The sequence below is a fragment of the Microtus oregoni genome, unplaced genomic scaffold (assembly GCF_018167655.1).
Source record: "Microtus oregoni isolate MIOR12 unplaced genomic scaffold, Mior012 000018F_ref0000195, whole genome shotgun sequence".
NCBI lineage: Eukaryota > Metazoa > Chordata > Mammalia > Rodentia > Cricetidae > Microtus > Microtus oregoni.
Window position 1 is genome coordinate 28,723,428 of NW_024543077.1, and position 26,225 is coordinate 28,749,652.

Genomic DNA, 26,225 nt, shown 5'->3' on the forward strand with positions numbered 1-26,225 from the left:
AAATAAATAAATCTTAAAAAAAAAAAAACCAAAATGGCAAGCAGGCGGTGGTGGCGCAAGCCTTTAATCCCAGCACTTGGAAGGCAGAGGCAGGTGTATCTCTGTGAGTTCGAGACCAGCCTGGTCTACAAGAGCTAGTTCCAGGACAGGCTCCAAAACCACAGAGAAACCCTGTCTTGAAAAACCAAAAAAATAAAAAAAATAAAATTTCCCATCCAACCCACAATCCTATACCAATTATCACCAACCCCTAAATGATGTTCCTAACCCTGAGTACAAACTTTGTTGGGAGAGGAGAGGAAGTTTTTAGAATTACTTCCAGCCGGGTGATGGTGGCGTAGCCTTAAATCCCAGCACTCGGGAGGCAGAGGCAGGCGGATCTCTGTGGGTACGAGACCAGCCTGGTCTACAGAGTGAGTTCCAGGTTAGGTTCCAAAGACAAGAGAAACCCTGTCTTGGAAAACCAAAAAAGAATTACTTCCAACTGTCATGGTGGCGATGTTCTTTCTTTAGGATCCTGTGAAAGTAAAATGATGGTTAAATTCCAAGATTACTGTCTGGTATAATTCCAAATAGTCTGACTATTTGGTAAGGATTTTCTGAGCTTCCTATAAGAAGGTCAATCCAGAACATTGAAAAAAGTGTACCATTTCAGCTAACTAAGATGGAACCATCTTGAGCATCTGGTACTCAAAACAGATCTTATAGCAGTGCTATTATCATCTTGATGTAATGATATCAACCAGGTTGACTTGCTGTGGGGCCCCATCTTCTTCCTGAAAATTTAAAAATTACTGCAGGAAAATCCATTGTTCATTGTGGAAAACTTATTATTTATATAGACATATACAGACATACATATTCAATGGCATGTACAATAGAGACAAAAATAGATATTAAGAGAAGTGAAAATTTTTTCTAATTTTAAAAGTAACTACTTATTTATACATTTTACATTGATATAGATATGGATGCTTCCTTTTGATACAAACTTGACATTATTTTTGTTAAAACATACTGTCTATGATGTTATATTCATACTGAAGATATTTTACTTAATACTACTCACTTAAACATGCAATGAAAATTTCTAGCCCTCGAAAGTTTTATTATAAACAAATTAGGATATAAAGTACTGTAGGTGAGTAGTTTGTTACTTATTATAATTGAAATTATACTCAATTTAGGTATGTTTTCAACATTATACAGAATTTTATTAGATGATTCAAATGAACATACTTTAGAGAAAATGTTTGCTGAAGTAAAGCAAACTTTGTCTCCTTGGGGATTAAAAATATACAGAATATTCTGAAAATATACAAAAAGGAGATTCTATTAATTATTCAGCATGTAAAATACTTTTACAAAAATTTGAGCCCTAAATTTAAAAAGTAGGAGAGATTATTTGTGGAATCTTAATAATTTTCTGAAATTGCTGCAAGGCATTTACCATCTATAGTCCACTATTTGGGAAAAAAATTCAAACCAGTAATTAGAAACAAACTATAAAAGGTGACAAAGATTTAAATAGTCAAAGAGAATTATCATCTAAAGCAGAGAAAAAATTGGCTTAGTGGAAATAAAATTATAGGACGCACATACGGATGGTTTGGATCTGAAGTTTGGTTATATTCAAGACATTTTTCTTGATACAGGGTTTCTCTGTAGCCTTGGATCACATACTGGAAGTAGCTCTTGTAGACCAGGCTGGCCTCACACTCCACTTTCCTCTGCCTTCCAAGTGTTGGGATTAAACACATGAGCCACCACCTCATGGTCTTCATTCTAGGCATTTTAACCGCTATGCATTCCCCTATAGGAATTTTACTGCAGAGGAAAGATACTATTTTAAAATCAATATTTTTACCATATAAACAGACAAAAAGCTATAAAGATATGTAGAAAAAATCTGCATTGATATTAAAAAGAAAATTGAAACTTCATCTATTAGCAAGAATTGAGGGGCTGGAGAGATGGCTCAGAGGTTAAGAGCACTGACTACCCTTCCAGAGGTCCTGAGTTCAATTCCCAGCAACCACATGGTGGCTCACAGCCAACTATAATGTGATCTGGTGCCCTCTTCTGGCCTGCAGGCATACATGGAAGAATGTTGTATACATAATAAATAAATACATCTTTAAAAAAAAAAGAATTGACCAAGGTTAAATTATAGACTGTTTTACTAATGTTAAAATTGAATCATAATGGACAGCAAGTAAACACTGGCAAAGTGCTTGCAGTGATTTCTTGGGAGAGATTAACAACAAATATCTCTTTTGCCATAATATTAATAATCATAATGATCATCCTGAGTCATTTCAGACTTAAGGAAGCCCTTTGAGTTCAAGCATGCCTGCTGTACTTCTTCCAGTAAACTTGAGGGCTGTGAATAACATCTGCGTTAGCCAACAGAAAAAGCATTTTGCCCAGCTGAAAGAGTGCATTTTTTTCTATTAAGATTTGGGCTAGTGTTGGCCAGCCAAGGGCACTCCTTGTTAATGATTAGAAGCTGCTTAGCTGAATCAGATAATGCACAGGTTTGAGCTGCCTCCAAGCACAGTGCAGGGAGGTGGGGAGCTGGCTGTACTGCTTTTTGATCTGCCTTTTGGCTATATTTAGTATATATGCTGGCTGAGAAATAAACTCAGGCTGTTTTCCATTGACCTTTCATCCTCTAGGTCTAATGTATGATTCTGTATTCATTTCTCTTAATCTAACTTTTCCTAAGACTCAGCATCCCCTCCAAGGGAAGCCATAGGTGAATTTTGCTAGACTGATTAAATGGGGTATCCTGTCCCTGTAAGTCCTCAGACTGAATGCTGTTTCTACAAACACTCAATCCTCAGCTCCTCTCTCGTACCACCTTATATTCCTCTCTGTGTCCAGACATGTCACTTCCTATCTGCAACTCCTTAGTGATAGGATTAAAGAAATGAGACACCAGCATTTGACTCTACAACAAACTAGTGTGACTACTGGGATTAAAGCTATGTGTCAGCCTTGCCTGTGGTGTAAGGCTGGCCATGGCATCTGTTTTACTTCATGATCTTCAGGCAAGCTTTATTATTAAAATATAAATGAAAAAATAAAATTAAATAATTAGAAGCAAGCATCTGAGATCAAGAAGAGAAATGTAGAACTGTTTATCACCAAAGAGTATAAGAAATATTCTGAGTACAAATTGATGAAGGTCCATCATTTTCAAAGACAGTGCATGATTTGATTAAATTATAGTTCACAAAATCAGCAATATAGATGACACTATTGACAAACCAAGAGACAAACACAAATATATAAACATATACATATATATGTTTCTTTTTTTGGTTTTTTGAGACAGTGTTTCTCTCATATATATGTTTCTTAAAGTAGAATTATATATATATATATATATATGTGTGTGTGTGTGTGTGTGTGTGTGTGTTTCTTAAAGAAGTACTGTAAGATGCAAAGCAAAATCAATTCCTGAGAAATCACTGGCCATCATGCATCCTGTACACTACTGTTCCCTCCTTTTTTTTTTTTTTTGTTTTTGTTTTTCGAGTAGAGACAGGGTTTCTCTGTGGTTTTGGAGTCTGTCCTGGAACTAACTCTTGTAGACCAGGCTGGTCTCGAACTCACAGAGATCTGCCTGCCTCTGCCTCCCGAGTGCTGGGATTAAAGGCGTGCACCACCACTGCCCGGCTCCTGTTCTCTCCTTTACCAATAATAGAAAATGGGTTTGGTGAAAAGGACTGTTTCACCAAAATTTACAATATTCTCTTGAAGATGTTTTTACTTTACAGAAAATAGTTTTGATTACTGAAAGCATCTCATTCTCTAATGATGAGGAAAATGGTGTCTGTTAGGATCACTACCATGTGGTTTCCTACAATTAGTGATTGAATCCAAGTCTGCACCACAGTGAGGAAATGAAATCTTTTTAAATGGAATTTCAAGAGAACAAATGTTTAAAGAATCAGTGTACGTGTAAAGCAACTTGCTTTATTCCAACTACTCTATAAGTCCCAAGCACTTTTGAAAATAAGGTTACTGATATTTTTGTGTGTTTGTGCATGACAGAGAATATCATACACACACACAGACACATACACACTCACACACACAAAGAGGTGACATACAGGAAGGAAGGTTGCTGAATTGGGAATATTAGAGATTTGTTAACTGTAGGCCCATATTTCTGTATGGTGTAGCAGCCAAGCATAAAAGCCATAGGCCTGGTATGAGCTGACCACGTAGCTTATCAGACAAGCTGTCTCTGTGTAACAATAGCAAGACTGTTTAGTTCCTTTCTTCTTTTGTTAGAAATGTAGATCTCCTGAGGAGAGGTGTTGGCTGAAACTTGTCAGGATGTTTGGTGCCTATTTCTTGGAAATTTGGAGGAAGTCTATTTTTTTGTTTGTTTGTTTTTCAAGACAGGGTTTCTCTGTGGTTTTGGTTCCTGTCCTGAAACTAGCTCTTGTAGACCAGGCTGGTCTCAAACCCACAAAGATCCCCCTGTCCCTGCCTCCCAAGTGCTGGGATTAAAGGCATGCACCAATACCTCCTGGCTTGGAGGAAGTCTTATAGAGATGCTAATTCATGGCCTGCTAGACACCTAGTGTACACTTAGGTGAGGACCTGACTAAAAGCCCATTCACCTGGTTGCCTAGGAGACAGCCTAATGTGTTTTCCCACTCAATAAGGTGTTTGGATAATAAACAAAAAGAGATCTTCAAGAGATCTTGCCCTACAAGTATGACCCTAAATTGCGTCTGATCATTCTTCGTGACTCCATTCCAGTCCAGTTAGGGAAAATAATTATCTGTGTTGGACCCACATGGGCTTCAACAATTAATCTATCAACTAGCATGTAGGTATCTGAATTCAGGTCATACACAAAAAGAATATGTGCTGAGCCACATGCCCAGACACAAAAAAGCTTTTATCCAGTATGTCAAGTCTTTCTAAGATTAAAAAAACAGGAAAAACAAAACATAAAAAAGAAAAAGACCCTTATGAAGACGATCTATAAAAATTATGATTTTGTGTATGATAAGTTTTTACCATTAAATGAATACAAATAGCTTAGCCCAACAATTTATAACTGGACAACTGATAACAAACCAATATTCACAGTGGAAACACTCAGAAAGCTCAAGGGATTATGTATTGATTATACCAACACTTAAGTAGCAAAGATTCAAACATGAAGATAGCAACAACTGGAAAACATAGAAATGCCAGGAAATGGAAAGAAGCAGGCATCAAAGATGAATAAAAGCAGTCTTTTAACATAAACTTTCCAAAAAACAATAATGACCTGATAAAATTAGAAATTTTCTGAATAAAATTGATGAAGGTCCATTATTTTAAAGATAACCAATAATATATTTAGATTACAGTCAGATTACAGAAAAGGTAGTATAAAAAATCATGTATAATGACTTCTATACTTTCCACAATTATACATAAGTAAAAAAATGTGCACAATTTTTGTGAAAGAATTAAGGGGAAGGATATAAAAAGGCAAAAGCAGATGCAGAAATATATAGTCAACTTTTAATCAAAAGACCAAAGAAAACTTAGGCAAGGAAAAGTGTGATCTTGACCAATGTTACCCAGCTACCTTTGATTATATGTGTACAGAAATTAAATAAACACAAACTGCACAACTTTCCGAGAGTTATCTCAAAGTAACACTTAAACTGTTGTTTCTGGCTGGGTGGTGGTGGCACACACCTTTAATCCCAGCACTCTGGAGGCGGAGACAGGCAGATCTCTGTGAGTTTGTGGCCAGCCTGGTCTATAGAGCTAGTTCCAGGACATGCTCCAAAGCCACAGAGAAACACTATCTCAAAAAAAAAAACCCAAAAAAACAAAAACCTGTTGTTTCTGACCTCCAATTACTGATATGTCTTCCAAAGACAGAAACCTCATGATATAGTTGCTCTCTTTGCAAACAGAGATCTCTTGTGATGGCTCTCCAGACCCTTGTGCTTTCTTCTGGTTTCAGATAAATGCTGCTCCATTGATACCCAATCCCAAACAACCTAGAAAAATGATTTAAGGAGCAGTGGGGGAAGCAGGTGGTTGGAGATTCGTGCCTGATCAGTGGCTCGGGGCCTTTGGGGAGCCTGAGAGGGAGAGAGCCAGTGGTGCAGGGGACCATGGGAACAACCTTCCCAAAGAGCACTGATCCTGTGCCCCCTCTGCAGGTTCTGGGCACACCTGGGGAGTCCCTGGCAGCCAGAAGCAGGAAGAAGAGCCAGTACTACTTAAGGTGAACCCCAGGGATAGCATCATTGAGGGCCCAGACCTAGATGTGATCAAAGCTTCAGGGAGTCAGGGAGATAGAGGAAGAGGATGAGAAGTTAAAAGAGCTACAAAATGAGGTAGAGAAGCAGATGAATAAGAATTCAACCCCCAAATAAGAGTACAACCCCTGGTAATGCTGGCTCAGTGATCACATCTCTTGAGGAAAAGATGGAGGCTGATGCCAGTTCCATCTATGTTAGCAATGTGGACTATGGTGCAACAGCAGAAGAGCTGGAAGCTCATTTTCATGGATGTGGTTCAGCCAACCATGTTACTATGGTCTGTGCCAAATTCAGTGGTCTTTCCAAAGGGTTTGCCTATGTAGAATTCTTAGACAAAGAGTCAGTGAGGAATTCCCTGGCTTTAGACGATTCCCCATTTAGAGGGAGACAGATTAAGGTGATTCCCATCAGCACAACAGATGGGTTTCCAATGTGCCCAATACCATGCACGTACTTCCAATTACAGCAACTCCCAGTCTTGATTCTGGGATCAAAAAAAAAAAAAAAAAAAGAGTTAAAAGAAAAGAAAGAAAAACAGAAGATGGAAAAATATTTTTTTAAAAAAGATATACTGTGGAAGGGGGAGAATCCCATAACTAACTGAAGAGGGACCTACACTGTGTAGTAGGTCAGGCCCAGGGACTGGGGCAGTGGTGACATGTTCCCTCTGGAGATTCAATATAGACACTTCTCAAATGTGCAACGTGCTCCCTGTTTGCCTGATCCAAATCATTCTTTTTGGGCCTGCTCAAGGGTAGGTGGGCATGGGTGGTAGGAGGGCATTGTTTCAACCAGAGCTCTGGAAGGGCACCAATCTGTTCAGCTTTTTTCCTTCCCTCATCTTCTCTCTGCCTTTTGCAGACCCTGCCTGCCTTCTCCTGTCCTTTCAGTTCTAGGCAAAGTCGGCCTTTCTTTCCTACGGTCTCCTGCTCCTCCAGATTGTCTGGTGAACTATTGTTTGCTTTTTTGTTTATTTGTCTGTCTTGAGTGTCTTTCTTTGCAGGTTTCTGTAGCAGAAAGAACTCACTCCAGTGGATTCAGAGTGAATTACACTTACCCTTGGGAAATACACTACTTTGTTTCGGGAAGTTTTGCAGTGTATTTTTGTTGTTGTTGTTCAAGGAGGAGGAAGCTGGATTTTGTTTATTTTTTTAAACTCATTTAAAAGGAACGGGGTTTAGGCCAGGTGGTGGTGGTGCACGCCTTTAATCCCAGCACGTGGGAGGCAGAGACAGGCGGATCTCTCTGAGTTCGAGACCATCCTGGTCTACAAGAGTTAGCTCCAGGACAGGCTCCAACACCACAGAAAAACTCTGTCTTGAACAACCAAAAAAAAAAAAAAAAAAGGATGGGTTTTTTTAAAAAAAAAAAACTGTGTCATAAATAAACTTCTTTATGGAAAGAAAGAAATATGATTTAAAATTTATTTTTTCTCCTATTGTCCAAGATGTGAATTATGCTCTATCTACCTGCCCAACACAATGCACTCCTGAGAAATGTCTGCAGATCACAAACTCCTTTGTCCCCTGGAACTAAGCTTCACTGGATCATACCTTTGCAGCTAGTGGCAGGATTACATTAAAAGCATTCTAATCATGCATCGCTAGATTAGAATGGATCGCTAGATTAGTATTGGATTAAAGGCATGCATCACCACTACCCAGAAAATACATAATTTTAATACTGTGAATTGGTACAGTCACTTAAGTACTTTGAAGGTGTAATATAGAGGACACTCAAGGTTTCCCAGGAAAGCAACAAAGAGGGATCAAAGCCACCTGAGTCAACATAACAGAAGTTGTCTCAGAAGCAGTATTTCTATCGGGACAGAAATGCAGCTCTTCTAGAATTAATATGCCTTCCCACTGAGAAATCACATCATACACTTAGGAGATTAATAATAAGTATCTTTAATGATGTTATGCATTGATCTCTGTCCAATGCTCAAGGGACAGAAATTAAATAGATTTTTGCATTCAATATATGCTGTTAGTCATAAGTATCCCCTAGGATAATGGTCCAGATTATACTCTGAACAACTGAAATAGAAACAGGCAACTTGCCAGTCTAAATATATAGGCCAAAACATTTTCAGAATATTTTCTTAAGTATGCGCATGACCTATTACAGCAGGTCATTCTTCACTGACAGGGTTCTAAGGTGAAGATCACAAGGGAGGAGAAAGACTGGACTGGACAAGTAAAAGATAAAAAAGATAGGTTGGGGAGGTGTTGCAGAAGATAAGTCCCAGCCTAGTAAGCTTCTTAAGAAAAATAGCATCTTAGCTGAGCAGTGGTGGGGCATGCCTTTAAATCCTGCCAGGAGATCTCTGTGAGTTCAAGGCCAGCCTAGTCTAGAAAACCTTGTTCCAGGACGGGCTCCAAAGCTACAGAGAAACTTGAAAAACCAAAAAAAAAGTGAAAAAAGAAAAATAGCATCTTGCCAGTTGGTGGTGGCCTATACCTTTAATCCCAAGACACAGGGAGAAGAACCCTGTGCCTCTCTGTGAGTTGAAAGCCAGCCTGGTCTATTACTTTCTAGGGGGAAATGAAAGAATTACATGAAGTCAGCAGAAACTATGATACAATGAGACAAATTTAGGAAGAGGCTAGTCCAACAATTCTACCCAAAGGGTATACAGGGTATTTCAAAATCTTTGCTACATCCAGAATGGCCTTGGTACTGAGAACCATAGCTCCATATGGTGGGAAAGGTTGAGTTGTCAAGATCTGAAGCAACCCCTCCACAAAGGCCTGGGCACCAGACCATTATGGGCTCTCCAATGCACAGTCCTGGTTTTAGAGAATGAGCTCTGTTTTAGTATCAATACATCAGGTCCTTAGGGAAACTCACAGGCTTATGTACCAGGCTGTTATTAGGTCAGCAAGAATGTCCCTCCTCCCGGCCTGAGGTCCTAAAGGAAAGCCTTGATTGATCAGGCTAGTCCTTCACACAACAGTGTTTTACATTTCAAATATGTGTCACTGGTGTAATATTGCTCTTCTGACAGAACTATGCCTCTATCAAAAAGAAAACTGGAACTTTATGGCATGCCAGGTCTTAAGGTTGGTTGTGACCTGTAATGTCTCCTTGAGCAGCTTGTTAACAGGTCTATTCTTTGAAATATGGGTGGGTCTAGTGATTTTTTTTTTTTTATTTTTCAAGACACGGTTTCTCTGTAGCTTTGGAGCCTGTCCTGGAACTCACTCTTGTAGATCAGGCTGGCCATGAACTCACAGAAATCCACCGGCCTCTGCCTCAAGAGTATTGGAATTAATGGTGTGCACCACCACCACCCAGCAGTGACTTTTTATTTTTAACTCAGTGATGGCTTCTTTTTTTTTTTTTTTTTTTTTGGTTTTTAGAGACAGGGTTTCTCTGTGCTTTTGGAGCCTGTCCTGGAACTAGCTCTTGTAGACCAGGCTGGTCTCGAACTCACAGAGATCCACCTGCCTCTGCCTCCCGAGTGCTGGGATTAAAGGCTTGCGCCACCACCGCCCAGAATGATGGCTTCTTTGATATGGTTTGGAGTCAAATATCTGGACACTCCTGATAAACAATGTATACCTGGGCATTCTAATCTCTACCAGCCCTCATTAGCATAGACTCACAGTTTGGGTGTTTTAGATGCCGTTCTCCCTCTGATAATTTCTACTTTGTGAGACTTAATTATTTCATAAGCATTGGTCAATCTATTGTATCACCAATTCTACTCTTCTACATTATGACACAGTAGTGGAGAGCTACACGACATGTGAGATGCCTTTGATAACGTCCACAAATTTAAATATAAATTCAGATTATATTTAAAGCTTAAATGCAAAGTGCTCAATATCGAGAAGTTACTGGAGAAACGAGGCTTCTCTGAGTTTGGCAACTTGTTTCCATGAATGCGTGAACCCTGTTGAAGTTCACCTGGAAGGAGTTTAGGAGCTTTCTGCTCCCAATATTTTAAGGAGATGAAGCCACAGAGCAAAGTTATTCAGAGGCCTGCCCCTAGGTCCAGGAGTTAGCAGGGACCATGAGGGACTTCACAATACAGGCAATATGGCGGCGGGTTCCCACCCAGACCCATGGAGTTAACAACATAGTGTTTTCCGCACCTCGCCCTCTGCTCCTCCCCATCAGGAGACAGCATTACCTCACTCACCATGTTGTGCTTCTCCATCTTGCCAAAGTTCTCAGCTCATCGTCTCCCTGCAACAGCAACTGCACCCAAGAACAGGAATCCACTGGTGCCAGCTCCTCTCCAAAGCCAAGACTGAAGGCGGCTGCCAGGAAGAGACCTGCACTGCTTCTGACTGGCAGGTCATCTGGAGTGCTGATTGGCTAGTGAGTCCTGAGTGGCTAGAGCACCGCCCATAGGGGGTACAGTGTGCTTAAAGAGACAGAATACTGGTTCCTGCCCAAGCCATATACCCCAACAGAGAACTTCTCCAGATCTGAGAATACATGCATTTTAATAGCACTGGCCCCTGGCTACTAAAGCAATCAATGTCATCTTCTTGCACTCCTAGGAACTTTCCCTTTTTCTTCCAGCACACTGTGTGACTTGTATGGTGCACTGTGCTAGGCGGGTGGAGCAATTTCCTGTCTCACAGATGTAAGGATGCCTAGAATACTAACAACTAGAGAGAGTTTTAAAGTTACAAAATGAAATATTTGTTCTGTGGCTTCATTCTCAGGTCAGATGAACTGAATGTACTTTTTACATGGTTTTCACGGGGATTTTACACAACAGGAATGAGAAAAGCAGGAATGAGATCTCAATCAAGATGATTGGCCTTTCCCCCATCGGAAAGCTGGATGATGACTCCATTGTTTATGGGTTTTATTCCTGAAATTTGAAGTAAACTCCAGGCAAATGAATAATAATAAAAAGGGTAGTGTTCATGGAAATTTGAATATGTAGAGTATAATGGAGCTAGAAAGAATGACTTGATGAGCACTATTGTTAGCCAGCACTTCTTCCTCTATAGTCAGGTGAATAAAATATACAGCTGCAGTATTTAAGATTCTCTACATGGGGCTGGAGAGATGGCTTAGTGGTTAGGAGCATTGCCTGCTCTTCCAAAGGTCCTGAGTTCAATTCCCAGCAACCACATGGTGGCTCACAACCATCTATAATGAGATCTGGTGCCCTCTTCTGGCCTGCAGACATACACACAGACAGAATATTGTGTACATAATAAATAAATATTTAAAAAAAAAAAGATTCTCTACATGACCAGGACAGATAGAATGATTCTCACCGTGGATGTAAAAATTAGGCTTATTAGAATGTTTCACAAGCTGTGGTACACGTAACTTAAGAACAGCTACCTACCAATGGCAATTGAAGAATCCAATAGATTGCTTTCAGCCTTTTGTCTAAGATAAAGAGAAGAATCCAGTAGTTGTTCTGTCCACAAGGCTCTGTGACTCAGCTGGTTTTAAGTTGGGTCATAGTCTTTGTTTGATTCAGTTTTTTTTTTGGGGGGGGGTGTTGTTGGTTTTTTTTTTTTGTGTGTGTGTGTGACTTCAAGACAGGATTTTTCTGTGTATTTGTAGAACTCATTCTGTAGTTCAAACTGGTCTCAAATGTAGGAAATCCCACTACCTCTGCTCATGAGTAATGGTGTTAAGACTGTTCACAGACATGGGTGGGAGAGATGGCTCAATGGTTAAGTGTGCACAAACACTAAGCAGTTTAAGGTGGTTCCTATCATCTCAAATTATACAGATTAATGGAGGATTTTCTCATTTCAAAAACCTTAAAGTAAAATCTCTCTCAGATATAATCAATTCTTTGTGTATCAGATGATCCTAGAGGTAGTCAGTTTTGACAACCAAAAAAAGCCATTTCAACAGCCAAGACAGAAGAAATGATAAAAAAAAAAAATCTTGCCTGCAGGAGGCACAAAGAGCGTGGGAATTGTTTTCCTAACAGTGTTTTTCCTCAACAAATAAAACATGGAGATTTTACATAGGGAGTCTGAACATGAACAAGCAATGTTGTCCCTTTCCTTAAGCATGCTCAGTTAACAAATCCACTTCTAACCACAATCACAATGTAAATGCAGAGATATTTAGGGACATTCTTACCTCAAAATCATGTAGGAACAAATGAAAATTAGACAAATGACGGAAAGAAATGCCTCTGGCATGTTCATACTGTACCATAAGGTCTTAGTTGAAATTCAAGTGGGAATTGAATTTCCACATTGTGGAAAGTCGACTAACAATTTTTTTAAATATTTATTTATTTATTATGTACACAATATTCTGTCTGCATGTATGCCTACAGGCCAGAAGAGGGCACCAGACCTCATTATAGATGGTTGTGAGCCACCATGTGGATGTTGGGAATTGAACTCAGGAACTTTGGAAGAGCAAGCAACGCTCTTAACCACTGAGACATCTCTCCAGCCCTCAACTATCAATCTTGATGCTTATTCTAAAAGATAACTTAACCAACACCATAATTTTTACAAACACAAAAGGTAGAGAACACAAAACCAGAAAATGTCAAGGAAAAGTCACCTAACAGCCCTCTATACAGTGCTTCTGGAGGAGCAGTTATGATGGTCTCTATTAATCTCAGTGAAAGCTGCTTTTGCTCTGTACAGACAGACTAGGCAGAAGGCCACAGCTGCTACATAGTGTACAAACAAAAAAATTCGAACAACCCAGGAAAACAAGAAACCTGAATAACCTCCATAAAAGGAGCTGTGGAGAATTGAAACAATATTACCTCTTAAACTCATTCCAAATATCTGCCACTGCTGCCCATAAAAGCATTTGCAAAAATAAATATACTCAAATATGCAAGCACATACTATTAATTCAATTCACTGGGAAAAACCGAACATTTGACAGTGGGTCAATGAAATTACTTGGCACAAGTGAGAAGTGTTAAGTCTGGAGCTTAGCCTCCAGCCCCTGGCATTCATCCCAGTACCCCCTGGCCTGGGAGTTCCATTATCCTGCACTTGAAATCCCAGCATGCCAGGTCCTGACCCCCCAGGGAGGAGTCAGGACCTCTCCCACAGCATATTTAGGTGGGATCCTGGAGGAGAAACACTTGGTTCCCAGTTTGCATGGGCTCCCCCCTGTCCTGATTCCCAACATGAGATCAACCACTAGAGGGCGCTGTAATTAATAAAATCGTGGCTATTTTGATTTGGTTTCATTTCACCTAATTGGACTTCTTTGTGCTAGCAGAGCGGCGCAATCTTAGGATTTTTTCTTACCATGAAGGAAACACAGAACACACAACAAACACTCTTAGGAGTTTATTAGAGGGGGCATGCAGAGGCCTGGGAAGTCAGTGTTCAGAGACAGGGAGGAGGATGGCTCATCCAGATTTTAAAAGCTGCCTGGTGTATGCACACAGGGGTTGACATGGCTCCATCATATGCAGATGATGGGGCTCATGGAAGCGGGCAAGGGCTTAGCTGAGTCATACGTGGATCATGCAGGAGAGCGCCTTTAACATCCTCAGGTGATTGAGGGCTTGTCTGCCCCTGCATGACCCCTAGAATCTAGAAGTACCAACCATATGTGGCTTAAATTATTACAGGCACCACCTTACCAGGTGATGTGAAATGTCCATCATGAGCTGGGTATTTCTGGATCTATCAAGTTATAAAGTAGGACATTTACAGCTACAACCTGTTATCAAATGGGAGTGGTATATTAGAGATCAGGACCACATAGTTCCTGAAGACACAAGGAAGATACATGAAGAAATGGCCAACTTCCAATGGTTTCTACTCCTGTTACTATGCCTTCTGCTGTCAAGCATACACCTATATTCTATTCCCTATGATTGGTTGAATGAGGAAGAGATGACTAGGCCCTGGCTGATGGTTCAATACATCATGCACGAACCACCCAGAATTAGACAGCTGCAGGATTACAATCCCTGTCTGGGACAACACTGAAAGATGCTTGTGAAAGGTAATGTTCACAGTGGGCAGAAAATCAAACAATACACATTTGAGTGTGGTTTATTTGGAAGGAGTGATGGTCTAATCTACAAATAGCAAGGCACTGATTGATAAAATTTATCCAGCGGTTTGACTGGATGCTGAGGGATTAGTAAAGAGCATGATTAGAAAATTGGTGAAAAAAGACATTGGAGGAAGAAGGATGTGAATAATCTCTGTAAATGGGAAAGGAGTATAAAGATCCTTCTACTCCATGTAAATGCTGATCAAAAGGTGAATGCACCTGAGGAGGAGTTCCATACTCAAGTAGACAGGATGACTCTTCCGTGTACAGTCAGCCTCTTTTTCCAGTTAGTCATGTCAGTGTCCAATGGGCCCGTGAACAAAGTGGCCATAGTGCCAAAATATGAGAAGGGCATGGGCTCAACAGCATGGACTTGCACTCATCATGGCTGACCTGGCTACAGCTTTTGCTGAGTTGCCATATCACACATCAGCAGACACCAAAACTTAGCCCCATATATGACACCATTACTAGAGTGACCAGTCATCAACCTATTGGCTGGTTGACTACACTGAGAAACTTCCTCTGTGAAAAGGACATTTGGGGTTCAAATGCTCTTAAACCAACAGAATAAAGAAAGAATAACAACTTTAGGCAGGGTGATATATTCAGATTATCATGGGGAAATTGGATTGTCTCTTCACAATAGAGATAAGAAGGACAATATGTCCAGAATGCAGGAGATATTTTAGGGCATCTCCTTGTGATACCAGGACTTGTCATAAAGATAAATGAGAAAAACAGTGTAATCTAATAAGTATGACAAAGGTCACATATCCATCAGGAATGAAGGCATGGGTCACTTCTCTAGGAAAAGACCCAAGACCTTGTGAAGTGCTTGCAGAGGTTGGGAGAAATACAGAATGGGCAGCAGAGTGTGGCAGTTCTAAATTCCATCTAAAGTCACGTGACTATTCCCGCAATGAGAACTTTAACTGATATGAGTGCTTCTGTTGTATTTTGTTGATAATGAATTTGTAAAGTTATTTCTGTCCTTTAAATTTCCTTATCATATGTTGCAACATCAATTAAGAGAATATTTGTGGTTATCAGAAGTTTGAGATACTAGAAAGATATTCTCCAAGAGACATTGCCACTATTCTAAATATATAATCATTTGTATTTGACATAATTATGTTATGTTTAGTCATAATTACAACCCGGTTATTGATTTTCATTTGGAAATTAATAAGGTGATATGATTGTATGTCATGTTGACAATGGATTGATTATGACAATTGTTCTTGGTTTTCAACTTTATTTGAATTGTAGGAATGAACTACAATTCAAAAAAGGAGGGCATAGCTATGATCTGGACCTTAAGGGAAGAGGACAACATGCCAATGATCCAAATAGTAAGGATGAATGACACTCAACTTTGATCTAGACCTTGAAGCTAGAAGGCACACCTTCAATTTGTGTCACACCTTCTGCTGGAAGGACAATGGAAGAAGAAAGATGGGGTATTATTTCTCTCTACCAATGAGCCTTGAGTGCCATCCTCAGTAATCCCAGAGTGCTTAGAATTGGATGTGTACAATAGGCAAGGATCTGAGTGTTAAAGTTAAACTGAAGTACATTACCTCTGCATCTTCTTTAGTTTTCATGCAAGGGTAAAGAAATGAACTGAAGAAGGGGAAAGAAAAGAAAAGAAGGGGAAGGGGAAGGGACTGAGAGGAAGGAAAAGGAGAAGAAAGGAGAGTAAGGGGAAGAAGTAGAAGTAGTGAGGAGTAGAAGTGTAAGAGGAAAGGTTGATCTCCACGAGGTTTCTAGTCTTTACAGACATAGTTGGAATATTCCCCAAGCAAGAACAATGATAATAGGCATATCAGAATGACAAAAACAGGCAGGTAGAACCTGACACAGCAGTATTCCTGAACACGTGACCTGACCCAGGAAAGAGCCAGCATTCAAGGGGAAGTGCCTGACATTCCTAACCATTAGATAAGGTTCATAAACAAGCCTGAATCCTGAATCCACCCATTCTCCTTATCTAATTTCTTTGTGATAACCAGTTTTGGGAATGCCCAGATTTGTTTTTTAGCAAAGGTGGGGCATACTTTCTTACTGCTCAGTGCCTGCCTTCTATAGAAATTTCTATGTGGTCTGTTAGAGGGTAAATTTGTTGGATTAACAAATGTCAATTTGACTCTTAGAAAAAGGAATGAATGTTATCACTCTAAATCCCACTGTTGTGGGGAGGCAAGTCCACACCATTGCCCACAGAAGTCACTCTGCTGAGGTGTTTTGGGAACAAATCCCATTTCAAAGGGAAGAATCGTGGCTTCACAAATTAACACAGGTATGACAGTGATTTTCCAAAAGAGAAGTATTCCCACAGCTCAGCAAAATGGGTTGCGCCATGTTTGGGTGGATGTATACACTTCCTGTGGATCTGCCTAGTGCTCGGTCACATGTGCATTCCCTGTACAGTCATGTGGACTCTGACATCTCTGCATTTCCTCACCTTGTCAGCACATGTATTCCTTCATTGTCAGTGAAGTCTACTTTGGGATTCCAGCATATACACAAAACCGCTGAGACACCCAGTCTGGTGGGTCTGAGCTAGATTCTTGAACCTTCCATTCACTGACAGCCATTTTTGGACTGCACTCTGAAAGTTATTCCAAAAAAATCCCCATATGAACACAGATAGATAGATAGATAGATAGATAGATAAATGGATGGATGGATGGAGGATGGATGGATAGATAGATAGATAGATAGATATGATAGATGAATGGAGAGAGATTTAGTCCATAAATTCCATGACTCTAGAGAACCCTGAATAATATACTATGAGTTCCAGTCAATTAAATTTTTAAACTTTTAGTTTCTAATTTTTCTATTTATACACTAACTACACATCAGAAACATTTTAGCAAAAAGTTTAGTATCACATTATAAACATTTTAAGACAATAACCCTTTATACTGTAATTGTAGAAGTTTAAGACAATTCTGAAGCCATTTCTGACAACTCTCAGTACTTCCCCACCTCCACTGGGAACCAACATAACAGCTAAGCATTATGAGATGTTACAAGCATGTACTGAGAGGTGTAGGGAACTTTCCATCTCCCTGAATAGGGAGGGGCAAGATAACCCTTAGGTGTTGACTCAGTTACTGATGTTTTGACTAAGTCCCTGGGAAGGGGCAAAGTGACCCTCAGAAGTTTCCCTTTACCTCACCTGATCTGGCAACCACTCTCCAGCCAATTATTGGTATTTGCCCTTTTGAATGGGCCAATCATAATAGTTAAAGAACAACCCCCAGACACCCCTTCCTTCTATGGCTTTCCCCTTTAAAAATAGCCTGTTCCAGACATTCATGGTCTTCTGGCCTCCTGACTCCTGGAAGACCCTGTCATGATGTAATTAATAAAATTTTCATGCTTTTACATCAGCTGTCATGAGAGATGGTCTCTTGGGGTAACTTCTCCTCCTCCTCCTTCTCCCCCTCCTCAGTGATTGGACACTAGGGTTCAACATAATAAGGTAAAAAAAAGTCAAACAGTAAAGCAAAGGATTGAGTGCTATTTCTGACAAAAAAAAAACCTATAAACAGGCCGGGCGGTGGTGGCGCACGCCTTTAATCCCAGCACTCAATCCTGGGTAGGCAGAGGCAGGCGGATCTCTGAGTTCGAGACCAGCCTGGTCTACAAGAGCTAGTTCCAGGACAGGCTCCAAAACCACAGAGAAACCCTGTCTTGAAAAACCAAAAAAAAAAAAAAAAAAAAAAAAAAAAACCAAAACTATAAACAGTGTGAGGCATTAGATGCATGCAAGATTTAGTTATTTGTTTTAATCAAGTTGAGAGGTACTTGTTAGTGGAAAGCTATTTACGTATTAGTTTATTTTTGCATTCATGTGTCTATTAAAATAGAAAAGTCAAGTAAATTGACACTTACAAGGAAAATCAAAGCTTGTACCACCAAAGCATGGGAAAGTAAACTCTGTCTCCTGTTCTAAAGCCACATTTAGAATTGTACTTGAATGATGGCAATGGAGAGATGGTACTGTGGTTAAGAGCACTCATGGCCTGCTCTACTAGAGGAACTTGGCTCAATTCTCAGCACCCACATGGAAGCTCACAACTGTCTATAGTTCCAGTTCTAGAGGACATGACACTATCGCACAGACATCCATGAATGCAAAGCATGATGCACATAACATAAAATAAATACATTTAACATACAGAATGAAATTCACCATTACTTTCTAAATGGAGGTCTCATCTAGTGTCATCTATACTTAATGAATTTTCAGAGGTATGTGTGCATGCTTGAGTAGCTAAACCTGAAGGGATAAAATCGGAATAAAACACTCTAAAAGTAAGTGTTAATAATGATGTAGACTCTAAAAAACAATATACCGAGGAAACTTTTGTGGGATTTTTGAAAGTAAATGGTTTGATGAAATTTATTTTACATATCACTCTAGTACAACATCTAATTGTTCTTTATTATAAAAAGACAGAGTCAGATATTGGAGTAAATTCTGAAAGATCAGAGAAATAAAGGAGTCAAAGATCTTTTATGTCTACTGAATCCTCAGACCAAAGTGGGCAAGATTGTGTCTCCATGAATACTCAGATTGAATGCTGTGGGCTACTGTCCCCTCCCACAACATATTCCTCACTCTACCAAGTCAATTTGAGCAGTGTAGGTGTTAACTCTTCTTTGAAGTTCTGGTAGAATTCCTCTCTGAACTCATCCAGCCCTGGGGTTTCTTTTGGGGTGGCTGGGAAAGAGACTGTGATTTTCTTTTTTTCCTTTTCCTTTTTCAAGACATAGTTTCTCTGTATTGCTTTGCTGCCTGTCCTGGAACTAGATTTTGTAGACCAGGCTGGCCTTGAACTCACAGAGATCTGTCTGCCTCTGCCCCCAAGTGTTGGAATTAAAGACACGTGCCACTACCCCCCAGCTGGAGAATCTGATTTTCTTTCTTTCTTTCTTTCTTTTCTTTTTCTTTTTCTTTTTTTTTTTTTTGGTGTTTGGAGACAGAGTTTCTCTGTGGCTTTGAAGCCTGTAGAAACTAGCTCTGTAGAACAGGCTGGTCTCAAACTCACAGAGATCCACCTGCCTCTGCCTCCCGAGTGCTGGGATTAAAGGCGAGCGCCACCATCACCTGGCGAGAATCTGATTTTCAAGTCACAATAAGACATATGTATCTTTAGTAGGTAGAGCCCAGTTACTATAAATTTGACATCAATTACAGATCTTTCTTAGAGTATGTGATGAATTAATTCATGTAAAGGAATATGATTTTAAGATGTGTCAAATGCATTTATGCAGTGGAATATTTGTTTAATGATGCAAAGATGTATTGAATTCAATTTTTTCATTTGTTTAACTCTATAAAGCTGTGTTAATGTGCCTGCCTAAAACACCTGATTAATCAAATATTGACCTTAATAGCCAATGGCTATACAAGAGAGAGAAATATGTAGGGCTTGCGGGCAGAGACAATAAAGAGGAAGAGATATGTAAAATTGCAAAAATATGAGAAATGAAGAAGGGTAAGAGTCCATGAGCAAGCTACCCAGCCACCTGGTCAGCTACAGAGTCAGAAGGAAAGATATATATAAAAAGCATAAGAAAAAATCTCAGAGGTAAAATATAGTTAAGCAGAAATGGGATAATTTCTTGGTGGTAGCACATTGTATCACGTGGGCTCTGTTTGCTAGAGGCAGAGGTAGGTTTCCTTTAAGAGAGGGTTCCTGACTCAGCATTAAAGGCAGAAACCTTGTAGTTCTTTAAGGAAGATCTACCATGAAATATTTAAATTGTATTTATAAGCAGTCAGCTGCAGGCTTCTTGGTGTCTTCATGGACCTAGAAACTCCAGAGTTGTGATAATAAACCTGTCTCTCTTCAGTGCCTCCTCAGTGAAGCTAGACTCTCAGGAATCTAAGGAATGCAGTGCAGCCAGCCAACAAAGATGCAGCTTTAATCCTAGCCATGCTGCTAAACAGATTCAAAACTCATTTGCAGACCTCAGAAGAACTCTAAAGCACAGACTGAGAGGACACACAGTGGAACAAGAGGTGTGTGAGCACACACCCCACCAGGCACCCACTCTCCAGGCCCTTGGCTCCAAGCAAAACCCTGGGCCCTCCCCCACCTGCATCAGCTTCTCTAGTCAGCCAGCTGGTAAGATTCCTATAGGTAGTGTGCTCCAAATCCACCACCCTCTCTATTGCACCCTGTAAGCTACAAGTCCCACTCCACCCCCAAACCTTCAAATCTCCTGTGACCTAAGAGGAACTTGCAAGCACAGGCCGCTACTGTTAGACTCTAGCATCCAAACACCAAGAAGGAGTCGTCCCCAGAGACCATCTCACACACCAAAGCCGATGCAAATGCATGAGGATTTTATTAATTCTGTCATGACAGGGTCCCCCAGTATTCAGGAAGCCGAGGGACCCCGAATAGCTGGTACAGTCAACTTTTAAAGGGGCCACAGAAGCAAGGGGGCTTGTTCTTTGACTATTCTGAAATATTTGAAAGGGCTATTACCAATAATTGACTGGAGAGCTGTTGCCAGATCAGATGAGGTAACAGGTCATTTTGACCCCGTTTCCCAGGGGACCGAATCAAAACATACGTATATGGGTAATTGTTCAGGAACTGAGTACGTGCAAGTGTAGCTGTTAGGTCCTTGGTTCCCAGGGGAGGAGGGGAAGCACTATGGCACAGCGGCTGAGAGGATTCAGAATTGTCAAAATTGGCTTCAGGATTGTCTTAAAGTCTTACATTCCCTCCTCTTATTTGGTCAAATATCTCAATCTTGAGATATTAGTAAATTTGGAGGACCAATTGGATCTATACACAGAGATTAACAAACCAGTGTTGTAGGCCCATCATAGATCAATAGAAGGCACCAGGTCTGTTGTCCTGGGACTTGTGAGCGTTAGGTTTGTCCCCAATTATAGGACATGTGAGAGATGATATTGTTGAAACTGCCAGATGAGGCTATTCCCTCATAATAGGGAGGTCCTGCTTACAAGCATAGCCAGCAAGATTGTGTCAAGCTGGGGTCAGTACTATTTAGCAAAGAAAAGGCTCTCACTATCAGATTAAACAGTCGCTGGCCTGTATTAGAGCTTGCCAGCAGTGGAGCAGGGGTTGCAGAAGGGTTCTTAGCATTAGGAGTGGGGCCTAAGGCCCTGGCAAGGGGAGCGGCTAGCTGGCCCTGGTCAGGCAATACCGGGTTGGGGCCTAGTACTATGGTCATTGGAGGTGTTACAACAACTCATAGAGTGAACAGAATCCCTATGTCTTTTTTTTCTGGATCATACAACTATAAACCCCAAGTATTGCCTATTAACTGGTTAGCTCTTTTTTTTTTTTTTCTCAGTGAAAGTGATTGTTTTTTCTGGTGTTGTACGGGTAAAAGAGACTAAGTCTTTTTTGTTAACCCTCAACCAGGAGACATTGACATTGGTTTTACATCCCCAGGCAGCATAATAAAATATTTTAGCCCCCCTCCCACATACTGCAGAGTTTGCTTTTTACCCCCAGACAAATATATCATTCAGAATATTTGTATACAGGATAAAAGTTTCTGGGGTTTGCTCAGTATCCTCCCAAGAGTAATTTGCTAAAACACACAGGTCAAAAGTTAGCTGGGGAACCAGGCATCCAGGGGATGAACTGCAGTGGCTAGCCTTAAGGCTGGCCCAGTCTCAAAGTTAATCAGGGTCCAGGTTAAGTAGTCCTGGGTCGTTCTGTGGAGGTGCAGGCTTGATGTGAGAAGCAGGCAGGCTGTAATACCGTCCACTTTGAGGGCAGTAGGTGTAGGGTCCCTTCCAGCGAAGATTCTGAGACCGGTGTCTTCGAACGTACATAGAATCGCCAACCTGGAACGGGTGTGAGATTTCCGGGTGCCCGGGCTGGTGGTGGGAGGTGCCAGCAAAGAAGCAGGGAGAGTAGCTTAGTCCAGCAGACAGCAGCAGGAATAGCTAGGGCCCCTTTAGGGAGGGTCTAGTCTGGCCGGCAGCAGCAGGCTCTGGTCAGATAGTACTTGGTTTTAAATACTATCTCATGCCCCAAGTCCTTCCCGACACCCATGGAGACAATCCCTCTGCTTGCCCCTGGGAGACAAGTGGGGGAGATGTCACAGGTCCCTGTGCTCCACAGGGAGCATTGTTTTGGGGAAGTATCTATGTTCTGGACCCCCGTGCCCAAATATTTCCTCCAGGGGTAAATCTGCCAGCCTCCAGAGGCAGCTGTGGGGGATATGTATCTCGGATATCCCAGGAGGCTAGCTCTGCCACTAGTTGACAGAAATCAGGGGTGAGGGCAGGGGTATCAAAGCAAGGGCTTAAGGAGGCATGGATTGCAGGTATGAGCGGGCAGCTGCTGTTCTGGCTGTGGGGTGCTGCAGCTTTTCTCATGTCCCTCCGGATATACCCCAGGTGTCAATTCTGGAATGAATGCGAGATTTCCAGGTGTCAGGGTGGCCAGGAGTCTCTATGCCTGGGCTCGGAGATCTGGAGAGCCTTCAACCGTGCCTGCAGATGAGGTTTGTGAGCAAATGGGTCATGAGGGGCCTTAGGAAACTAAGAGGGGGGTCCCCGATATTGGATATCATAGGGGGTTAGTCCAAGATGAGACGGGGTGTTTCATACACAGAACAGGGCTAGGGGAAGGAGCTCTACCCAGTCTCTAGTGCCAGATTCCAAAGGCTAATTTGGTAAGGGTCTTTATTTATCCTTTTTACCTGTCTTGAACTCTGGGGTCTGTATGCACAATGTAATTTTTCCCAGTCTTACCTATGCCCTGACTTTTCTGAGCAACAAGGCAGTTTTACCATCAACCTCGATTACCTTGAGCAGGCCAAACCTTGAGAATATTTCTTCTTTGATCTTTTTAGTTCTGGTAAGAAAAAGCTTCTCTGCCTTCCGGCCGATGTCCCTTTAAGTAGGCTGCTCAGCTCATTCACCATTGCTGCCCTGTCTTCTTCAGCAAATCCTACCAGCATAAGTCACCAAAACCGGCTCTGCTTGGGCATTGCAGTACCCCAAGCTTCCCACAGCTGCGGTCTGGGAGCTGGGAGCAGTTGTTCTCTGTGAAACTTGCAAGCAGCTGGGGAAGGCTGTTTGGAATTGGGCTCCGGCATCTCCCAGCCCCTCCTTGTTTCAGTCAGTCGCTACCTGCCGGGGCCTGTGGCTGTAAGCAGAGTTCCCAGGCTTGGGCTGTGACCAAGGCAGCTGGGAGGATTCAGCCGGCAGTGGCTGCAAAGCCTTCCTCAGCGAGGTGGGCACGGCAAAGGCAGAGAGCAGCCTGCTATTCTTTACAGCCCTGGAGAACAGTAGGGGAGTCAAAGTCTCCAACAGGTCTTCTTGTAATAAAAGTGTGGGACACAGTAATAATCAGCCATCCTTGTGTCCATAGTCAAATGCTTTAGACATAGCGAGGGGGAACTCCTCCCCCTTCCCCCCCCCCCCCCCCCGTACACCCCAGAAACGGACACCTCGGTGTACAGTGTAAACAAGGGGGGAATTTCAGTACTGTCCATGTGGTTGCTGCTTAGGCCTCTCAGGTGGGCAGAGCATCGCTTCAGTAGCCGGCTGTACTTGGTGCCATTCTCCAACCCGCTTCTGCTCAGCAGCTGCTTTGGGAAGTGTCTCGAGCCCAAAGCCCTGTAGGGCCACTCCTCCTCACTGAAGTACATATTTGGCCACTCAGGGGCTGCTCTGTATGAGGTGTGCAGTCTCTGCAGCTGTCATCTTCTGTTGCCTCTCTATCGAATTTTTTTCTTTACTAAGTCCTGGAGGGAGCATCTCTGCCGTCCCACCATTCTCTGCAACTTGCTACGAATATCTGATGCTGACTGGCTTATAGAAGACATCACTACATTGGCTTGGCAATCTGCTGCCATGGGATCAAAAGGGGTTTACATCCTGTACCCCTCCAATAGTCTTTCTATAAATCATCTAGGAGTACTATCAGACCTTTGTACTATTGCTCTTACCTTAGCCAAATTAGCAAATTAGTGGGGTGCTTTGCAACCCCCCTCCCTTTCTTTAGACCCACCAATTGGACTCTGGCAATAAAGACGGAGCTGCTCCCTACCAGCTGGAGTATTGAAGTTCCATCCTCTATCTTGTCCGGTGATTGGGTTGGCCTGCTGTCAGCTCCTGGGATATTTTTTTTCCTCTGTGGTTAGGAGCACCTGTAAGAGCTGTTGGCAATCATCCCAAGTGGCCTGATGAATAACCAGAAGAGATTCTATAAGCCTGGTCACAGCCTGAGAGTTTCAAGAAAAGGAAGGGTTATAAGTAAAGATTAGAGGCAGAAAAAGGCAGTATTGTAATTGGCCTGTGTAACACCTGATTTGGTATTACACCCTCGGTACAGTTCCCGGTGCCACTGTACTGAACGTGAGTCGGGCAAAGGCCTGGAGGTTGAAAAGAAGATACAGAGAGACCAGGGTCATTCGAAAGGAGATCAGCCAAATGCCACTTTATTCAGACTTTGGGAAATCCTTATCTACCTAACTGCAGCACAAGGATTTCCACCCAGGCAGGTGGGAAATTACCATATTAACAATGGAGTGAATGCCCTACAGCTAACCACAGGAAGCTTAGTTAGTTGATCATAAACTGTCCCTGCAAATGCACCACAGGAATAAGGGAGACCAGGGCTCTACAGTCCTGCTACTGAGCGAAGGGGAAATGCTTGGGAATTCATTTTCATCTTTCCCCTGTCCCAGCGTAGATGCTGAGTACTGAAGTTTTCAGGGCTAGGGCCTGACCAGCTGGGCTCCTCAGGAACAAAGTGCTTCCTCCCGGGGAGGAGGAGGAAGAAGTCTGTCATGCTCCGCTGGATACCAGGAAGAACCAGAGGTGCCTGGATTCTGGGTTTCTTTTGCTCCTGTACAGGAAAGAGAGAAGACAAAGGGCTTGGGGAGGGGCAGCCATCACCTCTTCCAGCAGTGGGGCTGCTTTCGGAATCAGGGAAACTGATGATGGCCAGGTGGATTTTAACAAAGACAAACCGACATACAAAAACAAAAAATACAAAGAGACAGACATAAACTCAAAACCAGAAGTTGGTGCTCTCACCACCACTCTGGTGGAGAACTGAAAATACACAAGAACAAAAAGACAGACATAGACTCAAAATCAGAAGCAGCACGGCAACAAACTGATATGAACCTGAAAGGGAGTGGGGGATAAGGGCCACACTCTCTAGAAACTAAGATGACCTGGTCGCTCCTAGTTTCACAAATTGCCAGTGAAGTGTCCTCCATGGCTGGGCCAGGGAATGTTCCCGGACACGTCTGTCCCACTGCCTGGTCCCCTTTAAATACTAGCCCTGCGCGGGTACAATTCTCAAGTTACTAATTCACAATTAAACAGAAACAGAAGCATTATACACAAACAGACTGACATAAAAATGAGCTCATTTCTTTATACCTCCAACTGGGTTTAGAGTGTGTCTGGGAGCGACTCGATTCCCGGTCAGGGAACCAAATGTAGGACTCTAGCGTCCAAACACTGAGAAGGAGTCACCCCCAGAGACCATCTCACACACCACAGCTGATGCAAAAGCACGAAGATTTTATTAATTTGTCATGACAGGGTCCCCCAGCATTCGAGAAGCCGAGGGACCGAACCAAAACTTACATATATGGGTAATTGTTCAGGAACTGAGTACGTGCGAGTGTAGCTGTTAGGTCCTTGGTTCTCAAGGGAGGAGGGGAAGCACTATGGCACAGAGGTTGAGAGGATTCAGAATTGTCAAAAATGGCTTCAGGATTGTCTTAAAGTCTTACAGTATAAATTACATTATTTGTTTTATTTATTCTTTTTTGAGACAAGGTCCTATGCCTCTCCTGGTCTGGAACTCACTAGGTTAGTGTGCCTCTTTGGTATGGGAAGTCCCTTTGTATATGTGTTGCTTATGATGGTTAATGAATAAA

The 26,225-nt window shown here is 41.8% G+C and overlaps 1 pseudogene; it reads left to right on the forward strand.

Annotated features, from left to right (window-relative positions):
* The first annotated feature begins 2,989 nt into the window (after positions 1–2,989).
* Positions 2,990–10,189, forward strand: LOC121458786 (annotated as a pseudogene).
* Positions 10,190–26,225: the final 16,036 nt, after the last annotated feature.